Below are 22,618 nucleotides of genomic sequence, written 5' to 3' on the forward strand. Positions count from 1 at the left end.
GAACAGAGTGGTAATAACACATTCACAGCACTTCTCTGAGATTAGAATGAAATCATGTATATGAAAGTGCTTTAAAAACACTAAATTACTCCCCAAACGTAAGGCCTATTATCATGCAGGACTTGGTTCTCCTCACACAGCCTGACCACCAGTATCACCAGGCTCATTAGCTGTGCTGAACACATCCTCATGTATCTGTCAGTCTAGAAGCTATGAACAGACTCACTGTCAGCACCCACCGGTGACCTTGTATGAGGAGCACTGCCAGGCCGAGACCAGTTAAGGTGGTTTCCCACCACTGGGGCTCTGAGGCCAAAGGAAGCATATGCTCCAAGGCTTCAGACCTCAGGACCTATGGGTTACACCATCCTTCTTTCCTTTCTTCCTTCCTTCCTTCCTTCCTTCCCTCCTTCCCTCCTCAGTGTTCTTTCCCAACATCCACAGATTTGCATTTTTGGCGGCAAAAATACTTAATATCTGGTGGCTGGACCTGGGTGGTCCTCCCTACAGCCTTCTCTTCCAGTTTCCACTTTTCTTCTCCATTTAAATATTTTTTTAATGTTTGTTTATTTTTGAGAGAGAGACAGAAAGAGCATGAGCAGACTCCAGGTTCCGAACTGTCAGCACAGAGCCAGATGTGGGGCTCAAACTCACAAACCACGAGATCGTGACCTGAGCCAAAGTCAGATGCTCAATGCTCGAGTCTGGGTGGCTCAGTTGGTTGAGTGTCCGACTTTGGCTCAGGTCATGATCTCGCAGTTCGTGAGTTCAAGCCCCACATTGGGCTCTGTGCTGACAGCTCCAAGCCTGAAGCCTGCTTAGATTCTGTGTCTCCCTCTCTCTCTGTCCCTCCTATGCTCGTGGTCTCTCTCTCTCTCTCTCTCAAAAATAAATAAATATTTTTTTAATTAAAGAAAAAAAAAGTCAACCTGTAGCTGCCTATCTCTCAAATCAGAAAAAGTCCTTGCTCAACTAAGTGGCATTACTAAGTACCCGGCAAACCCCATGACTGTTCAAAAGCTACACTTAAAAATGATGTCCAGGGAAGCTATATTGCTTACAACCAGACTATCTCCCCAAATGAGGATGGAGGGAAGAATACACCATCACAGTGTATCCAGGCACTCTCAGAGCTCTCAGCAGGGATCCTGAAAAGCAAGATGAGGGAGCTGGAGAAACCACTATACCTCAAGGGCCACCCTTGCTCCAATGAGGTTAGGTGCCTCAAGCTCTGAGGAGGGCCATGACAATCTCGTACCTAACTAGTATGCAAGGGCCCAGTCCCAGAAGGTGACCACAGTCCTGCTAAGCATGCAGAAACAAATATGGGAGCCCTAGTTCAGTAAGCCTTTCTTCCCAAGTTAGCGCAGACCTCACAAGCTCCTGGAGGGAAAGTGTCTATAGAGGCTGGAAAAGGGGCCAAAGTCTCACATGACTTCAGCAGATGAACAGAACAAGGGCTGCAGATGCAAATTAGGTACTGGACAAGTTGGAATGGGACATCCTGAGTCAGAAGGCTAAAGTTTCTTATTCAATATGTAATCATGATGCTGCCTACTCTGGGCACATTGATCACTGGATATCAGGGCCATAATCTGTGGACTCTCAGCTCTTTGGGGTGAAGACACTAAGCATACTGCTCAGGTTTGGGAGGTCCTGAACTGGCAGAGGGATTTAGGAACTGATGGAATCAATCAGTACTAGCCTGCTAGATTCCCTCTTCCAACCTACTATACCTACACTTAGTTCAACACACAATTGTGAAGCCCCTACTCTGGGACAAGCTAGCAACACAATGATGAGTTCCTATGCTTAAGGCACTCACAGTTTACAGGGAAATATAGGCACATGGGCAGATAGTTTAAAATATTATGCTTGGGGCGCCTGGGTGGCGCAGTCGGTTGAGCGTCCGACTTCAGCCAGGTCACGATCTCGCGGTCCGTGAGTTCGAGCCCCGCGTCGGGCTCTGGGCTGATGGCTCAGAGCCTGGAGCCTGTTTCCAATTCTGTGTCTCCCTCTCTTTCTGCCCCTCCCCCGTTCATGCTCTGTCTCTCTCTGTCCCAAAAATAAATAAACGTTGAAAAAAAATTTTTTTAAATATTATGCTAAGTGCTCCGTGGTAGATAATTCTCTGTGAGCCTAAGAAAAGATGCCCAACCCAGTCAGGGGAGTCTGGAAGAATGATCTGTGTTGTTGATGCCTGAGACAAGTATTGTTTATCTTTTATTCACTGCTGCTACAACTGTATTGTGGATTCTGAGACATGTTGCTAAAGGCAGCTGAAGCATAGATTCCATGGAATTCTTCATGTGGAACAAGCTACATTTTTCAGACACAAAATGATTCTTCTGACTTTTTCCTCCACGTGCAACCAGGTCCCAGGCCCTAGGGATTCCCCCGAGTACACTGCCACTGCCTTAGTCATCACTTCTCTGGTCATCACTTTTCCACTTAATTTGTATGGCAATAATACTACAAACAGCTATATTAAAGTTTTTATATAATATTAAAATTAAGCCACTATTAATCTGAACTAGACTGTTTTTAGTTAAAATGTTAATGTAATCCTCAGGGCAACCACTAAGAAAATAACTCAAAAAATGTATAATAAAAAACAAAAACAGAATTAAAAGGCTACACTAGAAAATATCTACTTAATGTAAAATAAGGCAGTAATGTAGGAATAGAGAAACAATGATATAAGGTGTACAGAATGCAAATGGCAAAATGGAAGATGCAAATGATACTCCATCAGTAATTACATTAATTATAAATGAATAAAATACTCCAATCAAAAGGAAAAGACTGGGATTTACGAATTTTTTTTAAAAATCCAACCAGATGCAGTCAATAAGAAACACACTTCAGATTCAAAGATACAATAGGTAAAAAGGAAAAGATGGGAAAAGATGTACCATGGGAACATTAACCAAAAGAGACTAATATCAGAGAAAATAGACTTTAAGATGAAGTGTTAGAATAGATAAAGACAGATACTTTATAATGATAAAGCTGTCAATCCATCAGGAAGATATAATAATTATATCTAATTGCATTACATATATAATTCTATTTAATTCTAATTTTATTACACATATATCATATAACTAGATGTAATATGTTATATATGAGATATACACATGTAACAACAGATCCCCCAAAACACATGAAAAAGAAACTGATGGAATTGAAAGTAGAAAATGATCACTGAACAATAACAATTGGAAACTGTAATACCTCATTTTCAATAATTGATAGAACAACTAGGCAGAAAGTCAACATGAAACAGACCTGACCAACATTATAAACCAACTGGACCTAAAAGACTTCTGAGGACCCTCCATGTGAAAAGAGAAGAATGCGTATACTTCTCATGCACACATGGAACATTCTTCCATGACAGATCATATACTATACCATTAAACAAGCCTCAATGAAATTAAAAGGGTTAAAATCACATAAAGTGTATTATCTGGCCTTAGTGAAATTAAATTAGGAATCTAAAACAGAAAGAAATGTTAAAAATCCATGAATGTATGGAAATTATACAACACACTCCTCAATAACCAATATTTCAAAGAAGAAATCTCAAAGGATATTTAAAGATACTTTGAGATAAATGAAAAAAAGAAAAACATGGCATGCAGTGAAAGCAGTGATTAGAGGGAGATTTCTTTTTTTAAAAAAGAAACATCTCAAGCAAGCAGTCTAGCCTTCACTTTAAGTAACTGTTAAAAAAAAAATTAAGACCAAACTAAATGCAAAACAAGCAAAAGGGAAGAAATAATAAAGCTTGGAGTAAAAATATATGAAATAGAAAATAGAAAAACAATAGAGAAAATAAGTAAACAAAAAAGTCAGTTATTTGATGAGATCAACAAAATCAACAAACCTTTAGCTAGACTGACCAGGGAAAAAGGACAGAAGACTCAAATTAGTAGGATTGGGAAAGAGAGGACATCATTATCAACATTATAAAAATAAAAATAATTATAAAAGAATTGTATGAATAACTGTATGGGTAACAAATTATATGACTTTGGTGAAAGGACAAATTCCTAGAAAGACACAAACTATTGAAACTGTCTCAAGAAGAACTAGAATGTCTGAACAAACTTGTAAGTTTATTCAGTAAGTAAGTAAATTGAATTAGTAATTTAAAACCTTCCCACAAAGAAAAGCCAAGGCCCAGATGTCTTCACTGACAAATTTTTTTTAAAGAAGAATTAATATCAACCTTCCATAAACCTTCCTCCACCCACCCACCCGCCTATCCCCCCAAAAAGGAAGGAACACTTCCCAACTCATTCTATGAGGCTATTATTACCCTGACACTAAAATCAGGCAACAAGATCACAAGAGAGGAAAAATGCAGGCCAACATCCCTTATGACTATAGACCCAAAAGTTTTCTTTTTTTTTAAATATAATTTATTGTCAAATTGGCTAACATACAGTGTGTACAGTGTGCTGTTGGTTTTGGGGGTAGATTCCCACGATAGACACAAAAGTTTTCAATAAAATAATAGTTAACTAAATCTAGCAGCATATAAGAAGGACTATACACAATGATCAAGGACATTTATTCCAAGAATGAAAAGATTTGTTTAACGACTGAAATCAGTCAACTCACTATATTAACAGATAAAGGACAAAAACCACATGATTATCTCCAATGATGCAGAAAAAGCGTCTGAAAAACTCCAACACCCTTTCATAATAAAAATATTAAACAAATTAGAAATAGGAGCAAACTTTCTCAACCTTTGTAAGGACATCTATGAAAAATCCACAGCTAACACACTTAATGATGAAAGACTAAATGCTTTCCCTCTAAGATAATGAACATGACAAGGATGGATGTCCACCATTGGATATCACTTCTACTCAGCATTGTATTGGAGATTCTAATCATGCCAATTAGACAAGCAAAGAAATTAAAAGGCATCTAGAAGTAGGAAGGAAGAAGTAAAACTATCTCTATTTGCAGATGATAAAAACTTGTATATAGACATTCCTAAGGGACCCCCATAAAAAAAAAACAGAGCTAAAAACTATAATATATACATATATAATACATATATATAATAAAATAATTATTTTTAGTTATCAGGGAAATAGAAATTAAAACCACAGTGAGACACCACTATACTGCTTCCAAAGACCTAAAATTAAAAAGACTGACAACACTAAGTGTTGGTGAGAATGTAGAGTAGCTGAAACTTTCACACATTGTTTGTGGGAGTAAGAACTCCTGAAATCATTTTGGAACAAAGTTGGGCAGCATCTTCTAAAGCTGAACATACGCCTATTTTATAACACTGCAATCCCATTCCTATATATACATCTGAGAGAAATAAACATATGTCCACCAAAGACATGGACAAACACATTAGCAACAGACTTATTCATAATATCACAAAATTAGAAATAACTCAAATGACCATCAACTAGGAAATGGATAAATGAATTGTGGTATACTCACATAATGGAATTCTACAAAGCAACAAATACCAGATAGACATAACAATACAGAGCAGTCTCAAAACATTATGTTGCATGAGAGAAGTCAAACATAAAAAGTACAGCCTGCATGATTCCATTTATATGAAGTTAAGGCAAAACGAACTGACAGTGAAAGAAGTTAATGGTTATCACCAGGTGAGAAATAGATGAGAATTGGACTACTGATGGACTAATTGATGGACTAATTGATGGACTAACTGAACATGATGGAACCTTCTGGAATACATGCTGTTCTACATCAATTGATCCAGGTGCCAGTTACATAGGAGTGTACATATGTAAAAACGGAATCAAGCTGTACATTTAAAAATCAATGTTTTTATGTACTTTAAAACTGGGATTTAAAAAGTTTTTTAAATGACATTATCAAAGATGAAATTAAAATATATTAAATAACGTCAAACAAAATGAGTTATTTAAAAAACTGCATCCAGGATTCTAGCCTAGGTCTGCCCCAGCACCTAGCACACATGTCTATTCCACCATGTCCCATGGGCCTCAGGCTGTGTCTCAATAAAAGCAGCCAAGGATTTCCTACGCATTTTTTACTGACTCAAAATATTGATGGCTCATAGTGAACTCTTAGTCAACTAAAATGTCCAAGTCTGTTTTCCCCTATGCACAGCTAGGGCCCATTGTCCTCATTCTGTCCTTTTACAACTTTAAAACATTTTTAATATTATTATTGTTGTTACTTGTTACTGCAAGATGTAACAACCCTAATGGAAATCAAATGCAAAGGGAAAAGGAAATTCTCCCCCAGGCCAGCCATCTCACAAATTGTCAAGTTCCAGAGCCCTCCAGTCTCTGTCCACTTACATATTTAATTTTTATGTGCTTATAATCACCCCATAGATACAAGTCTGTTATTCTTTTTTAAATGTACATACTGTTACATCATAAATATTTCCCATAGTCTTTATAATTATCATTTTTATTGGCTGCAGAATAAGTCTATAGGGTAACTACACCCATAATTTTCTTGGCTATTCCCTGCACTGAACACTGAGGTCATTTCCAATTTTTCAGTATGATAGATAGCACTGCAATGAAATGCTCATGTATTTGTGCATTTCTCATTTAAATTATACCATTAGGCTAAATTCTTAGAAGCAAGATTATTGGGTCAAAAGGTATGATTTTAGGTATGTTTTGCAAAATGGTTTCCTAACTGACTTGGCCACCCACAATGAATAAACAGTTTTACCACAACCTTGACAGCATTATTATAACTTTTAATCACAGGCAATAGACATAAAATTATTTCATAAATTCCATTTTATTTTGTAATTCTGTGATTACTCGAGTAGTTCTCCATCTTGCCATGTTTGTTTTTGAAATGCTGGTATCTGACACAGGGCCAGGTACAGAGAAGGAATTTGATAAACGTCTTTTGAAGTGAACTAACTTTATTTTTTGGGATGTCAGTTGTTCATTCATGCCTTCTGCCCATTTTTTAAATCTAAGCTCTAATGTATGCCTCACTGATTTGAAAGAGGAAAAGTAAGTACTTCCAACTTGTCATATATATAACATTTGTTACTCTACCCTCCACTATCTTTCTTCTTTTTTTTTTCTATAAAATTAGTTCTAAATTTTTTTAAAGTTGTGTCTGCAGTAGACCCTCGCACAACATAGGTTTGAACTGTGTGGGTCCACTTATATTTTATATGTGGATTTTTTGGACAAATACAGCACAGTACTGTACTTTCTCTTCTTTATGGTTCTCTTAACATTTTCTTTTCTCTAGCTTACTTTATGCTAAGAATATAGTCTATATATAACACCTGTAACATATAACATATGTGTTAATCAACTGTATATGCTATCAGTAAGGCTTCCAGTCAACATTAGGCTAGGTAGTCAAGTTTTAGGGGAATCAAAAGTTAAATGCAGGTTTTTGACTGCACATGCGAACACCCACTCTGTTCAAGGGTCAACTGTATTTGCCTTTGTAATATTTTTTATCACTTTACATTTTCGAAAATTATCTGAAAAATCTTGTGACCTATCTTTTCCTTATTTTCCAGGATTTTTTTTCCTACTTAATTCCTTAATAGAACTGTTAGTTATTTTTGGCACACGATGAGGTATGTAGCTTTTTTTCCCCCAAATAACAATAAATTCTGCCAAAATCATTTAGTCAACAAACCTTCCTTTCTCCATGGTGTTTGATTCCTCCTTTATCTTCTATTAAGTTATTTTATGTAATAGGATCTCCTACAGACTTTGTTGTTGCTATAAATTTGTTTTGCACAGTATCTCTTTATCTCTCTGATTTAATTATTGGTATATATGTTCTAGAATCTGTTAATAGTTGTCCCCTTCATTATTTCTTATTTTTTAAGTATTTTTACATTGACCAGGTTTCCCTTGACAGTGTAATTTTCTTTTTATTTATTGTTTTAAGAGAGAGAGAGAATGCAAGTGGGGGAGAGGGACAGAGAAAGAGAGTCTTAAGCAGGGGCTCCATCCCATGACCCTGGGATCATGGACCTGAGCCGAAATCAAGAGTTAAACACTCAGCTGACTGAGCCATGCAAGTGCCCCTTGTCAGTGTAATTTTCTAATCAATTTGTAAAAGTCCAATTAAAAAAATGATTGGGATTTTGATAGAGATTGAACTACAATTATAAATTGAGAACAGACTTTTTTATATTTACCCAAAAGACTCTATCTGGGACTATTGTAAGTCACCTCAATTATTCTTCTTTATTTTTTTTTTAGTGAGATATGGTGAAATGCCAAAGAGTATGGACTCTGGAGTAGATTATCTGGGTTTGAATGCCAGCTCATCTACAAACTGGAGCTATGTATCAGTTAGTGACGACCAGAAAATCTTGGTGGCATACAACATTGAGGACATATTTCTCCCACTGACAGGTCTTTGGGTCACCTGAGTGGCCCCGCTCTACATTCTCATTCCTGTGGCTCAGGTGAGAGGACACTGAGTACCTGGGGCAGGCTCTTCTTGTTGTGGTCAGAAATGGAGGAACAAGGGGAAACATTCCCCACCCCTGAAAGCTTAGACTCAGAACTTTCACATTCACTTTTGCCCACATGAGTCAAAGCAAGTTCAATGGCCAGGTCCAGTATCAATAATGCATGGAAGTAACTGATTGGAGGATATTTAGGAATAGGAATGAATACTTGCTGGACAATAATTTCATCTACTATACCATATGACCTAGGGAAATTTACCTAAAACCCAAGGTTCAGTTTTCTTTTTTAATAAAATAGAGATTATCACCCTTCCAACTCATGGGCTGCCATAAGGACTAAATAGAATAATGTCTGAAAATCACTCAGCATCATGCCTGATGAGTAGCAGAACTCAGTAAATGTCAGGTATTATTATTCTTTCTAATTCTAGGCCAAACACTGCAATTGGCCTTTCGAACCTTTCAGGTTTTGCATGTTTTAGATTTTATCTTGTGTTCTCTGACACGTTGTGCCAGTCATTGGAGATATTTGGAATCATCATCTCTCAAGTAAATAAACAAATTCTGAGAGCACCATATTACCTAGGTTCCTAGATATTACACGGTGGGCTTGTGTGGCACTGATTACAGAGCCATCCTTCTTGACTTGTCATCACGTAATGTTTGATCTTTGTGCCACAGCTCTTCACAGACAGTGGGCATGTTGAAGGAGACAGAGCCAATATTGAAGTCCTCTTTTGATTGACATCAATCAGTGGATCAATAACCTCTGGATATATGCTTAAAGTTATACATCAACCTAATTGACCTGCTTAAAATTCTATGCTTCCCTGTTTCCTCTAGAAGGGCCTCATACAAATCTGAACAGGCATCCCAGTCCTATTATTTATTCTTGTCCTGAGTATGAATTTCTCCAAAATCTCCACGTATGGCTCTGTTGGTTTATTCAGACATTCCCTATCTCCACTAGAGGTATTCACAATTATGTGCCCACATTCATTTCAGAGCCTCTATAGCCCAAAGAGTCATCTTTCCTTATTTTGACAAAAATATTGGGATTTCTTTGGGACTTTTGCAATTCCCCTTACCAAGTTGTAGGGTGAGAGCATCTTTTGCCCAGTCTTCCCTTCCTGGCTTCAGAAACTGAAAGGTCATCTGGGAAATCTGTCACAAGTCTCCCCTCACTTCCACTTCACCAAATGGTTCCTCCACACTGTCCACATTTAGGGCCAAGATAGCAATTGTCCTCATCAAATCCTCTGTCATATAGGAAATAAAATTGCCAAAAAGCTATAAGATGCTTGATGAGACCTAGCAGATGGCTAGTTTGCGACTGGGATCAGCTTAGGGGTCATCCTAGAATTTTCAAACAGGGGAAGCCAACTGGCCTCCCTGGGGCCAGTTTATAGTAGGCTAGGCTGGAACCCCAAATTCCAAGGACTGGCTTTTCTTGGTCCAGACTTGTGGTCAGTGAGTCTCCAAGTAGCCCTACTTCAACAAGTTCCCATAAGGCAAGAGACCATCAAGAAGATGATCAAGAAAGTCAATGCTCAGGGGACCTGGGTGGCTCAGTCAGCTGAGCATCTGACTCTTGATTTTGGCTCAGGTCATGATCCCAGAGTTGTGGGATCGAGACCTACATCAGGCTCAGCACTGAGCATGGAGCCTGCTTAAGATTCTCTGTCTCTCTCTGCTCCCCTCCCCAACTCATGCTCTCTCTAAAATAAAAAATAAGAAGTTAATAAAAAAAGAAAGTCAATGCTCAAGGCCAAGCTCTTACATAGGCCATCTGCCCAAAAACTAGGTTCATTTGTGCTCCCCCAAAGAGATGACAGTGATTTTTTCTTGTAATATATATTTCACCTATAAGAACAGTTTAACCTATTTAAGCCTTTTTCCTTTATTACTCTTCCAAAATCTATCACTTGAATGATGTACCATTGGTGAGAGTATGGGGAGCCCTGAGAGAGCTCACCGAAGGTGCAAGGGTCCTCTCTCTGTCTGTTCACCTCGCCAGCTAACCGCTGGGTTGGCGAGCATCGTCTAATAGACATGAATGCCTCTGCACTGTATGTCTCATCCTTCTCAGAACCTGGACAAGATTGTGCTATTCTCTTCCTTTCTTCTCATTAATATAAAAGCCTTTATTTTCTCTAATTTGATTATTGAGTTTTTGTTCTGTTTTCAGGTAAAAACAAAATGACCAGCGATCAAACTGTGATCATTTCCTGCAGAGATTAATCTGTCTGTAAGGCCGTGTTCTGCTGAGAACTTTGATCCACATTAATCATGCCTTGGGACCATGCTTCATCAATACAGCACAATTACTAGAGTGGCCAGCAATGAAACGATTTGGAATCACTGCCCCAAGAAGTAGGGATTCCTCTAGACCAAGGGAAGGCAGTGAGAGCTACTGCTCATCAGACCTATGCCTGGTCCTCTTCAGAGATGAAAGAGCAAGCTACTGCCTCCTTGTCTTAGAAAACCTAACCCAGCCAGCTAGCCTCCCTGCCCCTTGTCACCCCTTGCCCTGCCCTGCGTTGCACACCAACAGAGGGGTGCTCACATTCCAAGCTGATTCCCAGGAGACAGAGCCCTCCTGTCTCCCAGTGTCCCTACAGCAGCTGCTCTGTCAGCCATAGCCACATCTCCTTCTTTCTGTGTATGCTCTGCAAATTTGTGCCTTCAGTCCTGACAGTCTTCAAAAGCCCCAGATAACAGGCAAAAACAAAAATCCAGAGTTTCCCAGTACCCGGGAAAATATACCACATTGGAACAGTTTGCTCCAACCATAATGGGAACTGATCTGTGAGCCGTGGGACCGTAAGTGATCTAAAATCATCAAAGGAACCATTCTCCTCCTCCTGCCGCCTATGGAAGGCACTTAGGGAGGACTTATTTCTAAGCAGCAAGCACTGGCCCATGAATTCCAGTGCAGTCTTCTCCCTGGCAAAGCCCAGCTCCCAGGGGAGAGGTGAAGCCCATAAAGCCTATGTAGGAGCCAAGGATGCTTAACACACTTGATTTGGGGGACAGCCCCTCCTCTGTGAATGTCAACGAATGTCTACGTTGTAGCGTTACTACAGTTGGAAGAAGACTCAAGATGTAAAAATGGTTGGAGAAGTGAGTGACGTGTAGTAGATGCTTAGAAAAGGTTTTTCTTCCACTCCACAGCCTCTTGTGGTGAAAATGCAGATGGTAGAGGCCACACATACTCTGCCCCAGGCAGATCAGATGGTGAGGAGAGAGGGAACAGGCTTCAGAGAAGAGCCCACAAGGAGGGCTAATAGCCAGGCCTGACCCAAGGGTACACACCCCATCTAAAGGGGCTCCAGTAGACATGGTGAAAAACACTGTGTAGGCCACACAAACACATCTCTGAGCTGAGTTCAGCACACGGGCAGTGAGGTTTCAATTCCAGAAGAGAGAAAGATCTGGAAAATGCAAATAGTTGTGGAACATTTCTAGCAACATAAAGGGAGCAGGCCGAAGCAAGATCCCCATGCAAACCTGCTAAGCCTAGAAGCTCTCACTTTTGCACATGCACCCTCAAGGCTGACCCCTCAGGACACAATGCTGTGAGATTATCTCCTTTGCTTCCCTGGATTAGATTACAAACCCTCAAATCCCATGTGGAAACACCAGGCCAATCTACACATCGCAAAAACCCACTACCTGCTAAAGTCCCTCCACTGAAGATGAAATACTAACTACTATTTAAACAGACTGGCAAGGCTGACCTCAGTATCCAATGCACTGGAGGATGGGCATGATGGCAGATATGATAACCGATGGCCATGGCAGGGCCATCATGAGAACCAGCTCAAGTTGGACCAGAAGGCCAAAGCGGCCCTGGAACTTATCCAACTCTCTAAAAGCATTTTGCTAACCTTCTGGAGCTCCCCAAATACCTGGGGTTATCCTTATAATTCTTGCTTGCTATATGAAATAAAGCCATCAATAAATGGTGGAGAGATGGACATTTTTCCAGACCATCCAGCATCCCCCCCGCCCCACTCACCCTGTGATCAAAGAAATATCCCAACAGCCACATCCTTGGGGTTCGGGCTCAACACCGTATAGCTCCAGGGCTACCCCACTCATCTCTGACTGGCTGCCAGACTAAAGGACGCAGAACAGCCACATGATGTGCTGGCCAAAGTCTGAAAACATATTGCATTTGCTTATAAACATTTTCTCAAAGGAACCGGAGTAGCTTACACAAAGAATTTATCTAATCAACTGATACAACATAAATAAAGCATAATCAATTAGAACAAGAGAAAAGGGAACTACAATTGTACCAACATAAGAATTAATGGCCTTGATCTTCCTGATAGTAAGAACAAAAAAGGGAAATACATTCAGTTGCTTGGATCATGATGCCAGGGAGGAGGAAGCAGATATTCACTAAGTTCTGAAAGACACACCTCCAAGTTGTGTAACGAAGAGTTTCTTCAAGGGAAAAAGCAAATACTCATTGAATATCAACTACATACTGGGAATGCCATGACACCCATGACATACAGGGACATCCCAGCTTGTAGGAGCTTATGAGAACATGACCAGTGTGGAAGGGGTGGTGACCAGTGTGCCAGCCAAGTCCAGCTCTGACTCAGCCCCTGGCCATCCTGTGCAGAACACAGTCTGCCCAGCTGTATAGGAAGCCTTGTTTATGCACATCCTCCCTGCATCCTTATAGGGACCCTGCAAGGACATGGCTGCACTCCACAGGTTTTAAAAAAGGAAAGAGACTCAGAAAGAGTAAGCATCTTGGCCAAGTTCAAGTCAGTGAGTGGCAGAGCTGCATTCTCTGACTCCCGTGTCCAACCTCCTCCCACTACACCTAAATAAATAACAGTGCCAGACACAGAGACTATGGCAAATTCCATACCTTGTTTTCTTGTGGGACCCATGACAAAAGCTACCACTGTATAGGGGACTCTGAAGGCCCTAGGGGCATAATGAATGCCAAGTTCAGAGCTTTCTAGTAGACTGGCTCCATGGATAGATCTGAGGACTAAGGGTGCAAAAGCACAGAAGAAGGGTAGCATGAGACCTGTGCTCTGCAACCCACCCTCCCCATGCCCGATACTCATCAGCACCACCCAGAGAGACCCCACCCACAACCACATCTGCATCGCCGAGAGTGGGACCCAGGTGCTGATGTTTTGTAGGTCTCCAGGTTTCTCTATAAAGAGACAAACAGGTATTCATTTGTTAGGATTACTGTAACAAAGTACCACAGACCTGAGTGGCTTAGACAGCAGAAATTCATCTCTCCCAATTCTAGAAGTTCAAGATCAAGGTTTCTGTAGGGTTGGTTTCCTCCAAGGGCTTAGAGGGTAAGATCTGTTCCAGTCCTCTCTCCTTAGCTGTGAATGGCGTCTTCACATCGTCTTCCCTCGTGTGTCTCTGTGTCTCTGTGTACAAATTTCTCCTTCTTTAAGGACACTATTCACCATATAGTGATCCCATATAGTCACCCTAAAGGCCTCATCTTATGTTTTTATTTTATTTTTGAGAAAGAGACAGAGTGTGAGCAAGGGAGGGGCAGAGAGGGGAGACAGAATCTGAAGCAGGCTCCAGGCTCTGAGCTGTCAGTGCTGAGCCCGATGCGGGGCTTGAACTCACAGAGTGCGAGGTCATAATCTGAGCCAAAGTCAGATACCCAACCAACTGAGCCACCGAGGTGCCCGCCCTAATGACCTCATCTTAACTTGATTACACAGATGCTATTTCCAAATAAGGTCACATGCTTAGGTACTGGGGTTAGGACTCCAACAGATCTTTTTTGAGGGGACACAACTCAACCATGACCAAGGGCTACAGCATGGATATCCTCAGTGACAGATGATAGTCCACAGGGATCAGGAAGCGGCCAGGAGGCCAGGCTTCCTGCCAGGTTCCAGGTCTATCCACTGGCCTAAACCAAGCCACTTTTGTCTATTGCCAAAACAACCTCAATAGCCTCCTACCTGGTCTTCAATAGTCCACAACTGTCACCTCCATCCAAGCTCTACATAGCAGCCAGAATGAACTTTTCAATCAAACACAAATATCATAATAGCAGTCATGGCTTCAAAGCCTTCAATGGCTGCCTATTAGTCTCAGGAGAGACCAAAGCCACTCCATCCTCGTTATGTTTCAAACGTTGTACTAGGTCCTGAAATGCTCTCCCCTTCCTTCCCCTCCCACCTGGGACTCACCTAGATCGGGTCACAATTAGGTTCCTCACCCATCAGATCCCAGCTCAGAGGTCTTCTCCCCAAGGGTCTGGTACCACACCACAGCCCCCAGCCTGACAGTATCAAGGTGTTTTGCTCCCCACTGGATCCCCAGCACCTACAACCAAGCCCAGAATGACAGTGTTCAGTATTTATCAAGTGAAAACAAAGTATGGCAGTGATGCATTTAAGTGTATTATCCTGGATTACATTCTCTTCTTCTATGAATGTTTAAGTACTTACTATGCCTAAGGCATCACACTAGGAGCCTTAGATATCAAAACAAACTTTAGTTCCATGTAATAGATGAAGAAACTGAATTTCTGAACCAGGTGACTGTGCAAGGTCACACAGCTAACACGTCTGACTCCAGACCCTGAGTTCTCAACCACAAGGCTCTACTGGCTCTCACAAAGCTGGGAGTTATCCAGGACAGCTCTGATTCCTCCTTCTGTATCTCATCTCTGGGTGTTTCTTGGGCAGCAGGCAAACCTCTGCTCCTTCTCCATGGAAAAACACCCATGTGTTCCCATCCAGAGGTCATGAGGCAAAAGGCTGATAAGAGAATAATAATACAGCCTACAGTGCTGGATGTGTCCCAAGTGGGACGGAAAAGGGGACCTGCCTCCTAAAGGCATCATCATGAATTGAGCCCTGGATCTGGAATCCCCAAATGAGGCATCAGGTATTACTTCTGCTACTTATGGAACAGGAACTTGGGAAACTTACATGGCTTCCCTGAATCCCACTTTCCTTCTCTGTAAAATGTGACAGAATATTTCAGTGAGAACTCAGGACACCATGAACACCTAGCCCTTGGTTATGGTTGAGTTGTGTCCCTCAAAAAAGATCTGTTGGAGTCCTAACCCCAGTACCTAAGCATGTGACCTTATTTGGAAATAGCGTCTGTGTAGATAATCAAGTTAAGATGAGGTCATTAGGGCGGGCACCTCGGTGGCTCAGTTGGTTGGGTGTCTGACTTTGGCTCAGATTATGACCTCGCACTCTGTGAGTTCAAGCCCCGCATCGGGCTCAGCACTGACAGCTCAGAGCCTGGAGCCTGCTTCAGATTCTGTCTCCCCTCTCTGCCCCTCCCTTGCTCACACTCTGTCTCTTTCTCAAAAATAAAATAAAAACATAAGATGAGGCCTTTAGGGTGACTGTATGGGATCACTATAGGGTGAATAGTGTCCTCATACAAGGTTTTTAGGGAGCACATGTCAGCCACCGTGGGCACACAGGAAATGACAGCTGTAAATCTCAGGGGTAATGACAAGGGTAAATCTCAGCAAACCACCATTCAACAGCAGCCGATGGCTGCAGAAAATCAAGAATTAACCCACAGGCTGCATGTTCCAGTTCAATCCCTGGAAGAAATGACCACCAGTAGCCAATCACAAGATACATACCTCTCCACACCTGGACAGGAATAACTCACACTTCTGCAAGCAACACCTTTGGTCAGACATGCAGCTGCAAGGTAAGGCCTGCTTGCTTTTGCTCCATTTTATGCCTTGAAATGTGCGGGCAAGGGATATGAGCCACAGTCACTCCAGGGAAAAACCCTCATAGAGTATCAGCCTTTGTGAAAGGGAATCTGGAAGTATCTGGCTACCAAGGCCGCTGACTTCACAAGGGCTTCATTGGCTGTCCAGCTTTAGATCAGTGCTCAGCAGCCACTAGGAACCTTGGCAAAGGACTTTATGCCGGTCTCCTTCAAATGGTGCCAAAGTTCCTCCAAGCTCTGCCTTCTTGCCCTGGGGTCCCATAGGCCTGAGTCCTAATGCCCAGATGTCCATATTTGGATCCTTCTCTTTCCTTTACTGTCACTGTGTTCCATCCCCCACCCATCACTTCTTTTTTTTTTTTTTTTTTTTTTTTTTTTTCAACGTTTATTTATTTTTGGGACAGAGAGAGACAGAGCATGAACGGGGGAGGGGCAGAGAGAGAGGGAGACACAGAATCGGAAACAGGCTCCAGGCTCTGAGCCATCAGCCCAGAGCCCGACGCGGGGCTCGAACTCACGGACCGCGAGATCGTGACCTGGCTGAAGTCGGACGCTTAACCGACTGCGCCACCCAGGTGCCCCAACCCCACCCATCACTTCTTGATCCTGGTGTTCGTTCAATGAGTCGTTCCTTCACCAAATGCCTTGAGTGCCAACTGTGTGTCAGCACTATCACCAGCATAGAGGATACAACAGGAGCAAGAAAGATACAGTTCCTTTTATTGCAGCCTGGTAGGAGAGAGACAATCAAGTGACCTTCCAACTAACATATGATATAATATTGGGTCATGACAAACACTATGGAATAAAGCAGGGCAAGGGCCAGAGGAGAACAGGGACAAGAAGGGCAGTCAGGGAAAGCCTCTCTAGGAAGCAGTATTGCACAGAGGTTCCAACAAGGTAATGAAATCAACCTGAGGCCATCTGGGAAAAGAGTGATCCAATTAGAGGGGACATCCAGTGCAAAGGTCCTGAGGTGGGAGCTTGCTTAGCATATATGAGGACCGAAAAGGAGGCACCAGAGGAGCATGGAGGGATAGAAGTCAGACAGAGACAAGACCAGGGGGAGTAGTGGCCATTTTGTGAGGACATTGGAGGTGATGAAAAGGACTTCTGGATCTTTTTCTGAGTATGAGTGGACATCACTGGAAGCATTTTGAGCAAAAATGATCTGGGTTATATTTAAGAGGGTCAGTTCAGTTGCTCTATGGAAACTGCCTATAGAGTTCAATGGTGAAGTGCAGCTACCCTTGAGGACTCCTGTGGGCATAGTCAGTCAGTGAGAGCTGAGGGTGTCACAGACAGTATTGCTGACAAGGAGGAGGGGAGCCTAACCTTAGCAGCTGTGTGATTCCAGACAAGTCAGTGGTTTCTCAGAGCCGCTCTCTGCCTCGGACAATCCCATTATGACCTCAGTTTCTAATAGGAACACAACAAGATAACATATGCAACCAGCTTTGCATAGTGCCTGGCTCCTATCAGGACTGTTTCTGCCTCCACTAGTGTCTCTACCTTTCCAGCAGAATCCCTTCCCATCATGGCTGTTGCAGCTGGAAAATACTCCCTCCAAGGAGGCTGGAAGTTTTTTAGTGAGAGCAACTCATGGGCAAACATAGGAAAACTCAAGAATCTCTTACATCAGGACCTAAAAACCATCACAAAAAAGAAATTCTGGCACTTTTATGGCTCCCTAAAAACGCTTTAGAAACACACGTGGTATTTTTCTCTCAAGGCCCTCTGTGGTTGAACCAATTAGCCAACTTCAAGGCCAGGAACAACATAGATCTCCAGAGGCTGGTGGCCCCCAGAGAAGGAAGAACTGCCTGAGTGGAAGTGGACGCTGACCATGAGCTGGATACAGGGCTCCAGGGTAGCAGGTGGGCAACCCTACTCCTGTACCCACCACCTTGCCTAAGTGAGTATGACTGGGTTGCCTCTGCTGAGTCGATAAGTGAGACAATGGAGTCTCTCCCCACATGCTGGTCAGCCCTGGGTGCAGGCTAGGACCCAGCTCAACCAGGAAATCTGGGGAAGCCATGTGCACAAGACAGGGAAGAGAAGACAGAGCAGGGCACATGTGCTAATTCACCAGGTGAGACTGAGCTGTGTGCCCCGTGCGCTGCAGTAACTCCTAAGTTCATAGTGGCATATCGCCTCAGAAATGAGCCTAGTTAATTTTCACAGACTCTAATTTTCACCCCTCTAAGATGGGCAGGACATAAAGGATTATCCCATTTTAAAGGGGAGAGAACTGATGTTCAGAAAAGGGTTGTGGAGACTTGCACAGAATGGACCTCCTTCTGAGACCATTTGGGAGTCCTAGCTGCCAACCTCTCCTCAGCCAGTGTGTCACATCCAGGGCTGTCGGACTGAATGAGCCTCTGGGCTCCGTGGATGGGCCAAGGGAGATCCAGGGAGTCTCCCGGGTGGAGCCTGGCTCCTCCTCAAGGCCATGCCCCATTGCTCAGAGACCTTCCCTTGCCACAACTCTATCAAGCGAGAGAGAATCAAGGCTTGTCACTAGGCCATGGCCTTGGGGGACCGCACAGAGAAAAGGGCTCCTTCTCTTTGTTCTTCATGGCACAATATTGTTTTCTCCTGTGGCCCCTGGACTCCTCAACCTCAACATAACCAAACTATCCCTTCTCCTACATTCCCCTGTCTCCTCTAGATACCTGGGCTTCAGCCTCTCCCCTCCACCCCCTGCCAATCTTCATGGCTGCTGGATTTCAGGAAAGTTGCCTGAACCCAGCCTTCCTCTCCACCACCAACCCCCCTGACCTTTCAGTCTCCACTCTTCCGGGCCACACAGGGAGGCCCTAGCATACACCCCTGGCCTCCTCCCTACCCTGCTAATCTTTATGCTTATTGCTAGCGACTTTTTCATAGGCTCTTAACAGATTCCCTTTACCCCTCACTGCCCAGCCTGGTGGCCTCAGAAAAGACCTGGGACCAGACAACATCGAACAAGGAAAAAATACAAGTTTCCCCTCCTTCTTATAGACTCAGCATACCCAGCCTATGCCCAAACCTGGTGAGGTCTAATCCATCCACCATCTGAACACTTGGGACCAAGGCACAAACTGTTGATGCCTATTAATAATGAAGCCCAGATGCTGAGGGGTCCTGAGGAGGAGAGCCCTCCCACAACTGCTGAGACTTCTCCTCAACAGTACAGGCAGGTGATGGGCCTGGTCCAGAACCTGGAGCTGAAAGGCAGCAGGCAGGACCCCTGTGAAAAGCTCTCAAAAACCTGGGTGCTGGTCAGAGCCCAGCAAGTGCCAGACCCTGGGAAGAAGTATCAGAGCCAGACAGCCCCACAGAAGTCATCAGACACATCACATTAAGGTAGTGAAATTGAGGCCCAGGAAAGGGGGAGGGAAGCGTCCGCAGTCAGCAGCAAACCCAGGAGCCCTCATATTCCAGACAAAGAATACCTCCTACTTGCAGCACCTCGTACTTGAAGCATCCCAAACTTAATGGAGAAAAACCTGAAAAGGTAATGAAGTTGTCTCACACTGCCTTTGTCTTAAAGGCAATTGCCTGCAGATGGCTAGCCCAGAATATTTCCAAATGAGATGCCCTGGGAGAACCCTTGGTGGGCACCGAAGCAGTCAGTCCAAGAGAAAAAATAATAATGCAGGTTGTTGTCTAAAGCACTTGTGTGTGCATTCTGTTTGGGGAAATAGCATTAGTCACAGAGGCAGCACTGATGGGGGGTGGGGAGAGGGGGCACAACTGGGGAGAGCTTGGGGGAGGCAGCAGCATGGAGAAGGTTAGCATCTCCGCCAAAGCCTGCCTACAACTTGCCCCACCCGCCACCCACACTGGTGGAAGGGAACTGTCTGATGGGGTGAAAGCATATCAGGACCCTGCACACTGAGTGAGGAAGTGGGCAAGGATGCTGGGGTCTCCTGAAACTTTCCCCAGCTCCTTGGTCACCTCAGCCTGAGTTTGCACGTGAGTGTAACACATGTACGATATTCATTCATGTGCTCAAGCATTTGCTGAGCACTAAATCCAGAGAACTGTTCTAGGTACTGAAGATACAGCAAAGGGCAATGCAGATAAAGCTTCCTTGTCTCATGTGAATGGGGGGAAAAATAACAATGCCCATTTGTTCATTTCATGGAGCTAGGATTCTTCCCATTCCCCTGTTCCACACCCTGCCCCAGAGCAGCCCCATTCTGGCATGTCTGCATCTCCCAGCTATGAGTGCTGATTCTAAGGGAAGACCACCAGCCTGAGCTCCAGGATGGCTCAGAACTTTCCTCCCTGCCACACCCTAAAAACCCCATCCATCTAGGGCCAGTCACTGGAGGAGGGGGTGCACCACAACAGACACCAGAGTAGTCACTCGATGCCCAGTCCTTGTTGCTCCCAGCTCGCCAGCCTTCCAGCCCAGCAGCCCGAGTGGTCTCTATAAACCTACCCTGGATGGGGTTGCACACCCACCTTCTAAAAGCTCACTCATTGAAAATCAGACCCTCTCTCTTCCTCTTCCTCACTCACACAAGGCCTCATCTCCCTCCTCCAGTACCCCCTCTCTCCTCTCAGCCTCCCTGCTTCCTCCCAGCCTCCTTACCTCCTCTTAGTCTCACATCCCTCCTCCCAGCCTCACCTCCCTCTTGTCAGCCTCACCTCTCTCTTCTCAGCCTCCCCTCCCTCCTCACCTCCTCAGCCTCCCTGTCTCCTCCCAGTCTCACCAACTTCCTCCCAGCCTTACTTCCCTCTTCACAGCCTCACCTCCCTCTCCCTCATCTCCCTGCTTCCTCCCTGCCTCCTCTTAGCCTCACCTCAGGCTCCTAGCCTCGCCTTACCCAGTTCTTTCTCTCTCTAGGCCTCCATTCCTTCTACCTGGATCCAGGATGCTCTTCCCCCATCACTGCCAGCGTCAAGCTAGCCCTTCAGATCCAACTGTAAGTGACACTTCTTCAGGAACCTTCTCAGATGTGCATCCAGAACAGACCCCTCACAACCCATCTTAACACACTTCACTTTTCCTTCACAGACATTGTGATTTATACTGTTTTGGGGGACACAGCAATTATTTGCCTGATGTCTACATCTCCTACCCACTGAAAACTCCATGAAGGAAGGTAAAAAGCTGAGTTTGTTCACCAATGAATCCCCTGCACCTAACACAAACTGTACAGAGGCCCTTGTGAGGAGTTTGAGTTTTATTTTAATAGAAAACCTTCGAAAATTCTTACACAGGAGGTGATGAGGTCACATTTATTGTCAGTGACTTATTAAACAACCAAAACCCAAGAGAATAAAAATATTAAAAGTTTCTTTTCCTTTAGTCATTCACCTTGGTTCCAGAATGACACCAAAAAGTTTAAGTCACTTTTAATTATCAAGAGGTCCAAGCTTATTTCACCCCCTTTCATGCCTTCCTCCACCGTTTCTCATGCCATGGCTAATCTTTGTCCTGGGGAGGAAGCATGATTTCTAAGAGATTCCTTTCATATCCCTCCCTACTCCTCAGGCCTCCCTTCCTAGGGCCTGCAGGAACATGGGGCAAGGATAGAAACATGGCCAGTGTTGTCTGAGGTGTCCAATCACCTGTATATGAGGTGAGGTGCCCCTGGCTTCCATCTGGTTGGATCTAGTTCCTTATTATGTTGGGGGGTCCACTGCATGGAATGTGGAAAGTGAGGAAAAGAAGGATCAGGGAGATTTCTGTTTCAGGCTCAAGTATCTAGATGGTTGTTGGAGACATTTTGTGAGGTGGGATGTCGGGAAAGGAGGAGGCTAGAGAAATCCCCCTGGAGTCTCTTAAGGCCAAGGTATGTGGGAAACATGCCTGCAGATGTCAAGGCTCAGAGGAAACGTCTGGGCTAGAGACCAGCATTTGGAGTAGTTTGATGTGTAGAGATGACAAGCCCCTGGGATAGATGAAGTCACCAAGAAAGGAGAACAGAGGAAGGAGAAGTAGCACAGCTCTGCCCCTTGGGGACTGTCAAAAGTTCAAGTTTGGGCAGGACATTGGGGGGAGCCTGTGAAGCAGAAAATTGGCAGCCAATGACAACATGGTGAAAACCAGAGAAGAGACTATCATGGAGGTCTTGCTCAACCTTGTCAAATGTCACAGCAAGGGCACCGAAGAGGGAAAGGAGCTTGGGGCGGAAATATAAAGATGGCTGGCTTTGACAAAGGTAGTTTCAAGGAAGGGAGGGTGACATCAGTAGCCACACTGTGGTGGGTTGAAACGTGGACAGAAGGAGAGGACATGGAGAGGTAAGAAACAGGGCAGTAGCTGGAGGGGAATGGAAAAACGGGTAAGGGATTTGCAGTTTTGCTTTTCTGATGGAAGATTCTAAGACAAGTTTCTAGGCAGCAAAGCAGGAAAGTGGGAGAGGTGGAATGCAGGAGAGAGGTATAAAAGGGGGAAAGGCAAAATCCCAGGGAGGG

General features: G+C 43.7%; 1 protein-coding gene and 1 long non-coding RNA gene across 6 annotated transcripts in view; one reads left to right on the forward strand and one right to left on the reverse strand.

Annotated features, from left to right (window-relative positions):
* GRID1 (glutamate ionotropic receptor delta type subunit 1) overlaps positions 1-22,618 on the reverse strand; it is a 701,884-nt gene that overhangs the window by 309,671 nt on the left and 369,595 nt on the right. The gene's annotated exons all lie outside the window — the stretch shown is intronic.
* On the forward strand, positions 15,778-21,495 carry LOC123576701. The gene is made up of 3 exons (XR_006701549.1): positions 15,778-16,174; positions 21,042-21,120; positions 21,213-21,495. It is a non-coding gene; the product is annotated as an uncharacterized LOC123576701 (long non-coding RNA).

The sequence above is a fragment of the Leopardus geoffroyi genome, chromosome D2 (genome assembly GCF_018350155.1).
Source record: "Leopardus geoffroyi isolate Oge1 chromosome D2, O.geoffroyi_Oge1_pat1.0, whole genome shotgun sequence".
Taxonomy (NCBI): domain Eukaryota; kingdom Metazoa; phylum Chordata; class Mammalia; order Carnivora; family Felidae; genus Leopardus; species Leopardus geoffroyi.